This window comes from Urocitellus parryii, chromosome 1, assembly GCF_045843805.1.
Source record: "Urocitellus parryii isolate mUroPar1 chromosome 1, mUroPar1.hap1, whole genome shotgun sequence".
In the NCBI taxonomy this organism is placed as follows: Eukaryota; Metazoa; Chordata; class Mammalia; order Rodentia; family Sciuridae; genus Urocitellus; species Urocitellus parryii.
The window spans coordinates 144,709,363-144,722,240 of record NC_135531.1 but is presented as its reverse complement, the minus strand read 5'-3'; positions in this window follow the sequence as shown (position 1 = coordinate 144,722,240).

The window sequence follows — 12,878 nt, the reverse complement described above, 5'->3', positions numbered from 1 at the left end:
ATATCCAATCTCCACCCCAGGACCCATCATCCCCAGAACACCTTTTACTACTGAAGCCACACTTGCAAATTGGTAGCTGCAACTGACCTACAGATGCACCTATGTAGGGATACCAGTAGCATGACACAAGGTAACACGGCGCCTCTGAAGTAACACCATAGCTCTGTAGCAACAGACCCAAACGAAAGGAAATTGATGAATTGCCTGACGAAGAATTCAAAGTAATGAATTCAAGAAAACTTAATAACATACAAAGCATACAGATAGACATCCAATAAAATTAGGAAGACAATTGAAGATATGAATCAGAAATTCATCAAAGGGAGAAAGATCCTTTTTGAAGGCCGGGTGCTGGGTGGTACAGCCCTTTACTAGCACACAAGGCCCTAGGTTTGATCCCCACCACTAGGGGAGAGAGAAAAAGAACAGGAAGAAATCTTGGAGCTAAAGAAGTCAATAAATAAAAATGAAATATATAGTTGAGAGTGTCAACAGCAGAATTATTAGGGAGGGAAAAAAAAAAGAATTTTGAGCTTGAAGATAGGTCTTGAAATAACCTAGTCAGGTTTTTGTTTGTTTGTTTGTTTTTGTTTATTTTAATGTTTTTAAGAACAAAGAAAGCCATTGAGACTTATGGGACATCCTTAAACAAGCAAATTTTCCCGTTATGGGTATTCCAGAAAGAGAAGAGAAGGGAAAAGACATTTTCAAAAAAACCTTAATGAATTAATTGCTAAAATCTTTCTAAATTTTGGAAAGATGGGGTTACCCAGATCCAGGAACCTCAAAGGACCTCCCTATGAGGCATGTTATAGGCAAACTCTCAAGAATTCAAGACAAAGTATTTTAAAAACAGTAAGAGAGAAGTATCAAATCACTTATAAGGGAATTCCCATTTAGTAGCAGAAGACTTCTCAGCAGAAACCTTACAGGCAAGGAGAGAATGGGGTGATATATTCAAAGTCCAGAAAGAAAAATATTTCCAAGCAAGAGTACTATATCAAGCAAAGCTATCCTTTGGAAAGGAAAGGGAAATAAAGACTTTTCAAGATAAAAACAAGCAACAGGCGCTGGGGCTGTGGTTCAGTGGTAGGGCACTTGTCTGGCATGTGTGAGGCACTGGGTTTGATTCTTGGCACTGCCTATAAATAAATACAATAAAAGTCTATCAACAACTAAGACAATATTTAAGAAACAAACAAACAAAACAACAACAACAAAAATAAACCCAAGCGAACAAAAAATAAAATAAACAAAAACCATTAGGGAATTCATTCAAGAATGGCCTGCTGAAACTGACAGATGCCTCACCCATGCAGGGTGTACCACATCCAGAGGTGCCAGATTGGCCTTCCAACACATGTTTAAGAAAGTCCTATGCTAGAAGAAGATGGTAACTACCATCACAAAAACCCACAAAAGCATGAAACCCAAAAGCAGAGCAGATACCCAGAAGAGAAAGAGAGGTGAATCAAGCCCTATTGGTATAGAAAACCACAAAACCATGAAGATGAACAACAATACAGGAGGAAATGAACTAAGGTTATACACAACAACCAGAAAAACATTGACAGGATGAGGGTGTCTTGTCAATAATAATTTGAGTATAAATGGATTAAACTTCTCAATTAAAAAATATAGATTGACTGAATGTTTTTTAAAAAAGACAACTGCAACAACAAGAAACCAAAAACCAACAAAACACTGCTTACAAGAAACAATTTTCACCCACGAAGACGCACAGATGGAAAGTGAAGGAATGGAAAAAGGTACCCCATACCAAAGAAATGAAAGTCGACTTTAAATAAAAAACTTAAAAGAGACAAAGTCACTATAAAACGACAAAGGGATCAATTCAACAAGAGGGAATAACAGTTTATATGACTGGCATATATACATTATATTCACTGGGTGTACCTATATACCCAGTGCTCCCATTACATAAACATTATTGAATCTAAAGTGAAAGATAGACTCTAATATAAAAGTAGTTAAGGACTTAAATTCCCTACTTTCATCAATAAGCAGATCATTCATAGCAAAAATCAACAAGGATACATTGGAATTAAACTGTGCTATGGATCAAATGGACCTAGTAGAACTTATAGAATATTTCATTCTATTGATTCAGAATGTACACACTCTTCTAATCAGCATGTGAAACCTCGTCTAGGATCAACCACATGTTAAGGCACAAAATAAGTCCCCAATTTAAAAAAATGGAGTCATAGTATGTGTCTTTTTTTTTGTCAAAAATGGAATTAAACTACAAATCAAGAAGACAAACTAGAAATTGTAGAAATACATGAAAAATTAAACAACATGCTTTTGAATGATCAGTGGGTCAGTGAAAAAAATCAAAAGGGCAATTTAAAAATTTCCTGAAATAAACGAAAACACAGCATTTAAAAAGTTATGGGTTACAGCCAAAGTAATAGAAGTTTATAGAGGTAAGTGGTAAGTGCCTACGTGAAAAAAGCAGAAAGATTTTAAGTGACTTAAAAGAACAACTTAAGGAACTAGAAAATCAAGAACAAATCAAACCCAAGATGAGTGGAAGGAAAGAAATAGGAAAGGACAGAGCCAAAATAAACAACACAGAGACAAAAAACAAACAGAAAAGGCTAGTAAAAAAAAAAAAAAAAGCAGATTCTTTTTTTTAAGAGAAACAAAACTGGCAATCCTTTCCCTAGAGGTTTGCAGTAACATGGATGGAACTGGATGATGTTTTGTTATGTGAAATAAGTCAGGCACAGAAAGATAGATAATGTATGTTCTCACATGTGAAGCTAAAATGTATGTCAAAGAAGTAGAAAATAGAATAATGGTTACCAGAGCCTGGGAAGGAGGTGGGGAAGGGCAGAAGGAGAGAGGATGGTTGATGGGTACAGAGATATAGTTGGACAGGAAGAATAACTTCTAATGCTCTATAGTGCAGTAGTTATTCTACTATGGCTGACAACTATTAGTTAAATATTTCAAAAGAGCTAGTACAGAGAGTTTTGTATGTTCCCAACACAAAGAAATTATATATATCTAGGGTGATAGATATTCCAATTGCTCTGGTCTGACCACTGTGCATTGTCACATGTATTGAAATATCACACTGTACTCTATTGTTATAGTTTGGGCCTCAAATATCCTCTAATGGCCCATGTATTAAAGGCATGGTTGTGGAACTTTTAAGAGGTGGGAAGTTAGGTCATTCAGGACATGCCCATGAAAGGGATTGTGGAACCTGCTCTTGGCCTCTCTCTTTGCATCCTGGCCATGAGAGGAATGAGTTAAAGGCCCTTTAGCAGGAAATATATGGTTTTAAACTTTACTCAAATTGAATTTATAATCCCTGTGACTTCCCTACATATACATAACAAAAGATGGTAGAAAAATGATCAAATGCTAAACTATGTTGATAACTTATTATTCAGAGTTTGAGGCTTTAGAAATCGTTCACACACTTGGTGTATTAATGCAGGTTCATCCACATAGCAAATGCAGCTCTGTATTATAGGATATAGATAGTGGGTGTACGGGTGCAAAGGTGGGGGTGGGGGTTTAGGTACTTTTGCTTGATTTTGATGTGACCCTGAAACTGCTCTGAAAGTAAACTTTATTAGTTTAAAACATTTGGTGGGGGGAGGGTCACATGGGAACAAATCAGTATTATCTATTTGCTTGGCTGTTCTGCCATCGAAGGGGGGCAATGCTGGAGTTTAAGCTCATCTGAGGACAGGCTGAATTCAAATTTCTAGAGTCATAGGAAAACAAAGAAAAAGAAAAACAGGAGGGAGGCTGAGGCAAGATGATCGCAAGTTCAAAGCCAATCTTAGCAACTTAGAGAGACTCTCAAATTTAAAAAAAGAAAGAAAAAGAAAAGAAAAGAAAGAAAGAGAGAGAAAGAAAGAAAAACGTTAATTTGAGCAGGAATTTGAAGCACCTGCAAACCTGGGGCATGATAGAACTCACAGCCACAAACAAACACCTGCACCTCTTCAAGCTCATCTGTGGCTCTGTGGTAATAACAGAGTAGCACTGTGGGTGTTGACAGTGGCTTTGGTGTTATTAACATTTTGGTTTCAATCTAGGCTTGTCTCCAACCTAATAGCTACATAAACACTCTCCAGTTACTCTTCAGCTGCCATTTCTGGCCTCAGTTGCCTCAACCCTGGAGTAGAAACATCAATAGTACCTACTACAGAAGGTTTTCCCATGGAGAAGACAGAAGAATAAATGGACTAGCACATCATAAACTCTGTATGATCCATAGTAACTACACTACTAGTCGAACCATATGGTATTGCCAATGTTTGTTTGTAACTATATTAGATCAATTTTTTTCGTGACTAAAATGACATTCCTGTGACTAGATAACTTTATAAAGAAAAGAGATCCACGTAGTTCACAGTTCCAGAGGGTCATGTGCATCATTTTGGCTCCGATGGCCTGGTACATGGCACACAGTGGTGGGAGTGCATATAGGAACAAGAGATCATATCCCCAGATGGGAAATCAGAGAACGGGACTAGGGCCCCTCAATCCCTTCTGAGGTTATGCCCCAACTTGACCTAAGGATATACCCCTAGGATTAAGCCTCCAACAAGTGAGCATTTGAGGATAATTCACATCCAAACCATGGTACTGACCTACTAAATCACACATCCGTGAGATTTGACCTAATATCTTCTCATAGGATTGTTATGGGCATTAAATTAGATGATATAGGTGCTCTACTTAGCACCAGCCAAGCTGCTCACTAGTCAATAGTAATGATTGTTATTATGTAGCACTTCGGGAACTGTGCCTCATGTTGAAAAAAATCAAAAGACACAAGGAAACCTGATCATCCTCTGTAATTGGTCATTTAATTTACTTGTCAATTGCTACCCCTTTCCTTCTTTTATCCCACCATGATCATTATAGTGGAGTTGTCTTGGACTTCTGTGTAGATTCTAGCAGATGCCAAGTACATAATAGATGCTCAATAAATACCTCTTGAATGAATGATTTGAAGGAAGAGCTTTATGTCTTTCAAGGGGCTGAATTGTAATGCATCTTGCTGTCATATATAACAAATTAAAATTTAAAAAATAAAATTAATAGTATAGCCTGAGGAGTGGGATAGCTGGGTCAAATGGTGGCTCTATTCCAAGTTTTCCAAGGATTCTTCATACTGCTTTCCATATTGGCTGCACCAGTTTGCAATCCTACCAGCAATGTACCAGTGTGCCTTTTCCCCCACATCCTGGCCAACAGTTGTTGTTGTTTGTATTCTTGATAGCTGGCATTCTGACTGGAGTGAGATAAAATCCTAGAGTAGTTTTGACTTGTATTTCTCTAAATGCTAGGGATGTTGAATATTTTTTCATATATTTGTTGATTGATTGTATCTCCTCTTCTAAGAAGTGTCTGTTCAGTTCCTTGGCCCACTTATTGATTGGGTTATTTGTTTTTTTGGTATTAAGATTTTTAAGTTCTTTATATACCCTAGAGATTAGTGCTCTATCTGATGTGCTTGTGGTTAAGATTTGCTCCCGCTTTGTTGGCTCTCTGTTCACCTCATTTATTGTTTCTTTTGCTGAGAAGAAGCTTTTTAGTTTGAATCCATCCCATTTATTGATTGTTGGTTTTAATTCTTGTTCTATAGGAATTTTATTAAGGAAGTCGGGTCTAATCCAACATGATGGAGATTTGGGCCAACTTTTTCTTCTAATAGACACAGTATCTCTCTGGTTTAATTCCTAGGTCTTAATTCACTTTGAGTTTTGTGCATAGTGAGAGATAGGGGTTCAGTTTCATTTTGTTGCATATGGATTTCCAGTTTTCTCACACCATTTGTTGAAGAGGCAGGCTAAAAGGCCCTATTTTTGTTTTAATTCCTTCCATCAAAATGGATTCTATTGGATCCATACAATTCTAACATGGCTCCCTCACAGAATATTTGTAAAGCAAGAGAGTTCTTGGGTGATTATGCATCTATTCCTATGGCTCAAATCAAGAGAACCGGGAATACCAAGTCCTTCATGGATGCAGAGTGACAGGAGCTCTCACACATTGCTGATGGGAATGCCAAATTGCACAGCCATTTTGGAAACTAATTTTTTGCAGTTTCTTATAAAGTTCAACATATGCTTAACTATGATATCCAGCAGTTCCACTCCTATTTACCCCAGAGAAATGAAAACTTGTGTTCATTTAATATTTGAATATTTATGGTCACAATATTCATGATTACAAAACCAGACACACCCAGGTGGCCTTCATCTGGAGAGAGGATGAACTGACTATGGAACTTCCATACAGTGAAACACCACTGAGCCATCTAAAGGAAGGAAGCATCTGTGCACATCAGGATGTGAATGAGACTCTTAAATTCATGCTCTCTATGAAAAAGGAGAGATGAAAATGTCTACATCCTGCATGGTTCCATTTACAGGACATCTTGAAAAGGGCCACACCAAGAGATATGAAACAGAACAGTGACGGCTAGAGCCTAGGCAGAGGGGTGTAATGCAAGAGGGAGGTGGAAAACTTTGGGGGTGGTCTTGATTGTGAAAGTGGTTCTTCAAATGTATGTTGTTTGTTAAAACTCATAGAACTGTAGACTAAAAATTGGAGACTGTTCATGTGCATAAGTTATATCTAAATAAATAGGACTTTAAAAAAAAACCGAGCTTGTTCCTGGAAAAATGAATCACAAAGTCAGTTATCACAGGGCAACGTTATTTTCATAACAGGGGCCAATGAAGACCGTTATCTTGTGGTGGCTTGGAAGTTGGTGCTGAGTCAGAATGAGTTGACTGTTATTAATTATATAATTTATCTTATTAAAATTTTGTTGCACTTTGTAAATGTAGGGTAGGCGGGGGATGAGAGAAGAACAAAGTCCCATTTCTTATTGTAATGGACTCACATTCTAGTAAAAGGGAGTAAGCAAAAGACAGGGACAGTATGCCATGATCAATATCTGATAATAATTGAAGACTGAGTACATGGTTGGGGAATGTAGCTCAGTGGAAGAGCACATTCTTAGTGTGTCCAAGGCCCTGGGTTTCATTTCAAGCAAAACACACACTGTCTGTCTGTCTGTCTGTCTGTCTCTCTCTCTCTCTCTAACACGTATGCACGCACGCATGCACGCACGCGCGCGCGCGCACACACACACACACACACAAAGAAGTATGGCCATAAGTCACTTAATGATTGGGACATGTTCTAAGAAGGGTGGCATTAGGTGATTTTGTCATTGTGTGAACATTATAGAGTATACTTACATAACCTAGATGGTACAGGTCAGTGACGACATGGCCTCTTGATGCGATGGAGAGATGTAAACAGATGTTTGAGGCTGTGGCTGGATTAACAGTGCACACTATTTTGCAGAAAACTTTTTTTATAGAGTGATCTAAAATAATGATAAAAAATATAGAGTGATAAATACATAACCCAGTGACATAATTGTTTATTATCAAGAACTGTGTCCTGGACATTATCGTGTGTGCTATACTTTTATACAGCTGGCTGCGCAGTAGGTGTGTTTACAACAGTATCACCATGAACTCATGAGCCGCGTGTCCTGCTCTGGCTTTTCTATGGCTATGATGTCACAACTTTCCCAGCTCCCTGCTAACCTCATGGGACCTTCTCCTGTATGCAGGCTGCCATTGACAGAAATGTCTCCATGCAGTACTCTACTGTACATAATTAGACTTGTCACGCATTACATAACTGAGTGCATGAACCAGGCGCCGTGAATAACACCCACCCCTCTGCAGCAACTGGCAGGAGAAGGAGGGGAAGATTAACTGGCATTTACTGACTGTTACTGTGGAAGACCACTGTTCTAAACACAGAGCCTGAAGGAGCTAGGAACTGTCGTTACCATCATCCTGTATAGATAAGGCAACAGAGTCACAGAAAAGTTGATTCCTTTGCCCATGGTCACAGAGCTAATAAAAGACAGAAAAGGAATGTGACCCCTGGCAGGACGACTGTCTCTTAACCATAATAGAACACTATAGCTAGAGAGAGGCAGTGATTCAGCAACCTCAAATTCTGAATTTTAGCATTACATGATATAACCCTGGCTCAGTTTTGTCAACATCAGAGAAATTCAGTATATATAAAGAGGTCAATTATGCAAAATGCTCTGCTTAATTCAGCTAAGACTTCTCTTTTTGTGTTTTTTTTTAAATATGTTTATCATTTACCTACACCACTTACTAAAACAATCACTTACTTATGGTAGAAAATTAGAGATTAAAAAAATCCAAATAAAACAAAACAAAAAATTCCTCCATAGTCTCACCATGCAGAGGTTACCCCCGCTAACATTTTGGCACATTTCTTTCTAGTCTTTTTTTAAAAAATGTCCTTTATTTACATAGCTGAGATCATACTTCAATGTAATTTTGGATCCTGCTTTTTTCCCACTTAACATCAGAGCCTAAACTCTCATCATTTTAAGTGGCTGCACAATAATCCATCATATGGATATTATATAATTTATGAACTGTTCCTTCACAGTTGCATATTTAGGTTGCTTCCAATATTTTCACTATTATAAATAACCCACTATGAACCTTCTAGTCCATAAATCTGTGTGTGCGTTGCAGATTATTTTTTTAGGATGGTTTCCCAGAAACGCAATTACTAGGTTAAATGTCAGAAATATTTTAAAGGTTATGTAGAGATGTAGTATTCTTTATAAAAAGTACATGCATTCTTTACAAATAAATGGAAAGACTTCCAGGAGTCAAGAGCCATGTACGTACTTGTTCCCGAGTTTTAAGAGTGGAGCAGGGTGGCTGAGAGACAACTAGGGACGCTCTGACTTCTCCATAGTGTGTTGATCACTGGGCTTTTTCTCCCGCTACCTTGAGCTTGAGCTACCTCAAGTGTTAGGGGCACATGCTGATTCAAAGATCATCTGACTGCCAGCTAAAGGAAATAAGTTTCATGTATGAAGTTTGGACGTCTGTGGGAATTGCTCACAGCATCAGTTAAGCATGGCACTTGAGCATGTTTTACTTCACACAGATGGTAGCTGTCATTATCATAACAGCTCCTCTCAGCTCCTGGGTGGAACAGATCGGAAGGGAATATTCCCATTCCCAGGTCATTCATTAGAAGCCCAGACCCACAAAGGAAAAGTGACTTACTCAAGGTCACAGAGCTGGTTGGAGAGAGCACCAAAACTAGTCTCAGAGGTCTAGGACTGTGGCCTCGCATACAGTCCAAATTCCTATGCCGAAACTCTAAACCCAATATGATTGCATTTGGAGATAGTCTATAAAAAGTCAATAAAGGTTAAAAAAAGTCACAAGGGTGAGGTCCTGCTCTGATAAAACAGAAGTTATTGTTACTGTTTTTTCTTTCTTTCTTTCTTTCCTTCCTTCCTTCCTTCCTTCCTTCCTTCCTTCCTTCCTTCCTTCCACTGGGGAATCACACCCAAGGGGGTGTTTTACCATTGAGATGCATCCCTAGTCCCTTTAAAAATATATTTTTAAATTTTGAAACAAGGTCCCAGTAAGTTGCTGAGAGTCTTGCCGAGTTGGGGAGGCTGGCCTTGAATTAGCAATCCTCCTACCTCAGCTTCCTGTCACTGGAATTACAAGCCTGGGACACTGCTCTGGTGAACTGCTATTCTTATAAGAAACACCAGAACTTGCTTGCTCTCTTTCTGCATGTGGAGAGAAGAAGAAGTTTGAGGACCTGCAACGTGACCATCTATAAGGCAGAGAGACCTCACTGGAAAGCAACCCTGATGGCATCTTGATCTTGGACTTTTAGTCTTCAAAACTGAGAGAAGGTAAGTTCTGTTGTGTAGGCCATTTGGACTGTGGTGTTCTGTTAGCCTTAGCAGACTAATACTATTACAAATGGTGCTTCCGTAACAATATGGAATTGGCTTGGGAACTGGGTAATGGGTAGAGGCTGGATGAACTTGGAGGACCATGCTAGAAAAAGCCTGGATTACCTTGAAGGACTGTTGGTAGAAAAGTGGATGTTAAAGATGATTCTGGCAAGGGTTCAGGAAGAAGAGTTATAGAGAAAGCTTCTATAGTCTTGGGAAACACATCTATCATCATGAACGTAATGTAATAGAAATGTACATGTTAAAGGTGGCAATGAGACATGTTATTAGAATAGAGGAAAGGTGGGCTGGGGCTAGGGCTCGAGGTAGCCTACTTGCCTGTCATGTGTGAGGCACTGGATTCGATTCTCATCACTGCATATAAATAAATAAAATAAAGGTCTATCAACAACTAAAATTTAAAAAAAAAATAGAGGAAAGGTGACCCTTGTTATAAAGTGGCAAAGGACTTGACAAATTTAGACATGTATTTAGTTTCAGAGATTCCTAAACAAAGAGTTGAAGGTGTAGCCTGGTTTCTCCTGGATGCTTGTGCAAAATGTGGGAGAGGGGATATACAGTGAAGGAATTGCCAAGCCCAGAAGAACCAGAACTTGAAAATTTCAGCCCATTCATATTGTAAAAGATGAGAAAGCATATTGTGGAGTGAACACCAAGATTGTGGCTGAAAAATTGCTCTGTAAGATTAACTCCATTTTTAGCAGAAGTCAGGCGTTGGGATAGGATTGTACAAGCAAAGACACTACCAGTTTGGATCAAAGGGAACAGAATCAGGATGAAATAAAGAAAAGCTCTCGGAATTCTGGAATTCTACAGGACAGGGCAATAGATCTTTTAGGCTTTGAACTTGCTTTATCCTTCAAGAATGGCACCTGCCAATAATCCCAGTGACTCAGAAAGGCTGAGGTAGGAGGATTGCAAGTTCAAGGCCAGCCTCAGCAATGTAGTGATATCCTATACCAAAATAAAAAATAAAAACGGGTTGGAGATATAGCTCAGAGGTGAAGTGTCCTGGGTTTAATCCCCAGTACCCCCACCCCCCAAAAAAAGAAAAAGGAAGAATGACCCTTAAGGCATTTCAGAGATCAACTGTGCTGCCACTCCCTCCATGGGCCCAAAGAGCAAGGCTGTTCTATAAGTTGGACCCTCTCTTCTTTGGGTCCAGTACTTCAGGGGCAGGGCTATGGCAAAGAGCTATGGGAGGGAGTCCACTGCTTAGGACTGTGCGGATGACACTGTTGTGCCAGTGGACCCGAGGGCAGACCATCCAGCCAAAGAGATTGAAGAGCTTTAAGAAATAGTGGACTTTTGCCAGGAGTGGTGGTGTACTACTCACCTGAGGCAGGTGTTTTGCAAATTTGAGGCCAGCTGAGGCAACTTAGCAAGACCCTAACCCCTAAATGTGACTATATTTGGAGATAAGGTCTATAAGGTTACATAAGTTCAGAAGAGTGAGGTCCTGCTAGGCTAGCACTCCTTAAAAGAAGAGGAAGAGACACCAAACCGTGCTTTCTCTGCACATATGGAGAGTCCATGTGAGGACACAGTGAGAAGTCAGCCATCTACAAGGCAGGAAGAGAAGCCTCACCAGAAACCAACTCTGACTCCACTTGGAACTTGAGACTTCAAGCCTCCAGAACTGTGAGATAATAATTTCTGCTGTTTAAGCCACTGTCTGTGATATTTTATTATGACAGCTGGATGAGACTTATACAGTCTTATCCACACCAATGACCAGAACTACATGTTTTATTTTCCTCCTGGGGAACCATAGGCAGGCTTTGACACACCTATCATGGTTTTCAGGAGTCCTTTGGTCTTCCTAACACATAACATTTTGTTCAACTGTACAAATCTGGGCTTGATCAATGAGGCTCAGTGGAAGGAACAGATTCATAGGATGTCTGGGGCCTCATTTTTAGAACTGAGCTTTGCTAAAGGATCTTAGACAAATCACTTTTCTCTGGTTATCAGTTTCTCCATGGCAAAATAAGGTGGGTTACTTTGGATCCTGAAGTTGTAAAGATCTGGGTTTGAATCCAGACCCTCACTTAGTTAGCCTCTCAGGTTTGATTTTCTCATTTTTAAACAGGGATAATACTCTTAATTAATTCATTAATCCTACTCTATAGGATTAGTGAATTAATTAAGAGATAAAGTATGCAGTATCCCTAGTACATATAAAGGCCAATAACAAACCTTTACATGGAACCACCATTTGAACCCCTCCTTGGTACCCCTCCTTGGTATTCACCCTAAAGAATTAAAGTCACTATACCACAGTGATGCTTGCATACCCATGTTTGTAGCAGCACAATTCACAATAACCTAACTATGGAAGCATTAGCAGATGAATGGATAAAGAAAATGTGTTATATACACACAATGGAGTCTTATTCAACCATAAAGAAAAGTCAAATTATGTCATATGCAGGAAAATGGATGGAACTTGAGACCATTATGTTAAGGAAAATAAACCAAACTCAGAAGGTCAAGGGTCACATGTTTTCTCTCATAAGTGGAAGCTAAAGAGGAAAAGGGAAAAGAAGTGGGGGGTAGGGAATCTAATGAAAAATCAAAGGCAGGTCAGTAGAGGCAAGGAGGGAATGGGAGGAGGAGAGGGAGGGGGGAAGTGCTGGGGAGTGATGTTGGCCAAACTATATTGTTATATTGTGTGCATGTATGAATAAGTAACAACAAATCCCATCATTGTGTACAATTACAATAAACATATGGAAAGAAAAAATAACAGGCCTTTATCATGTTAAATTAGTATACATAAGGTGCTGAGGGTAGGGTCTGATACTCCTAGCTGTGATTTTCTCATTCTAGAGATAAGTAGTCAGTAAGTGATGGTCGCTATTTTGGGTCTCATCTTCTATTTCATCCCAAACCCTTTACCCTCACCATGGGGAATTCTGCCCCCTGCCCCTCCAAGGTCCTTGGGCTTTCTGGCCCCAGCAGTTCGTCCAGTCTGGTGCTTCCGCCTAGTGTTCCATTTCTC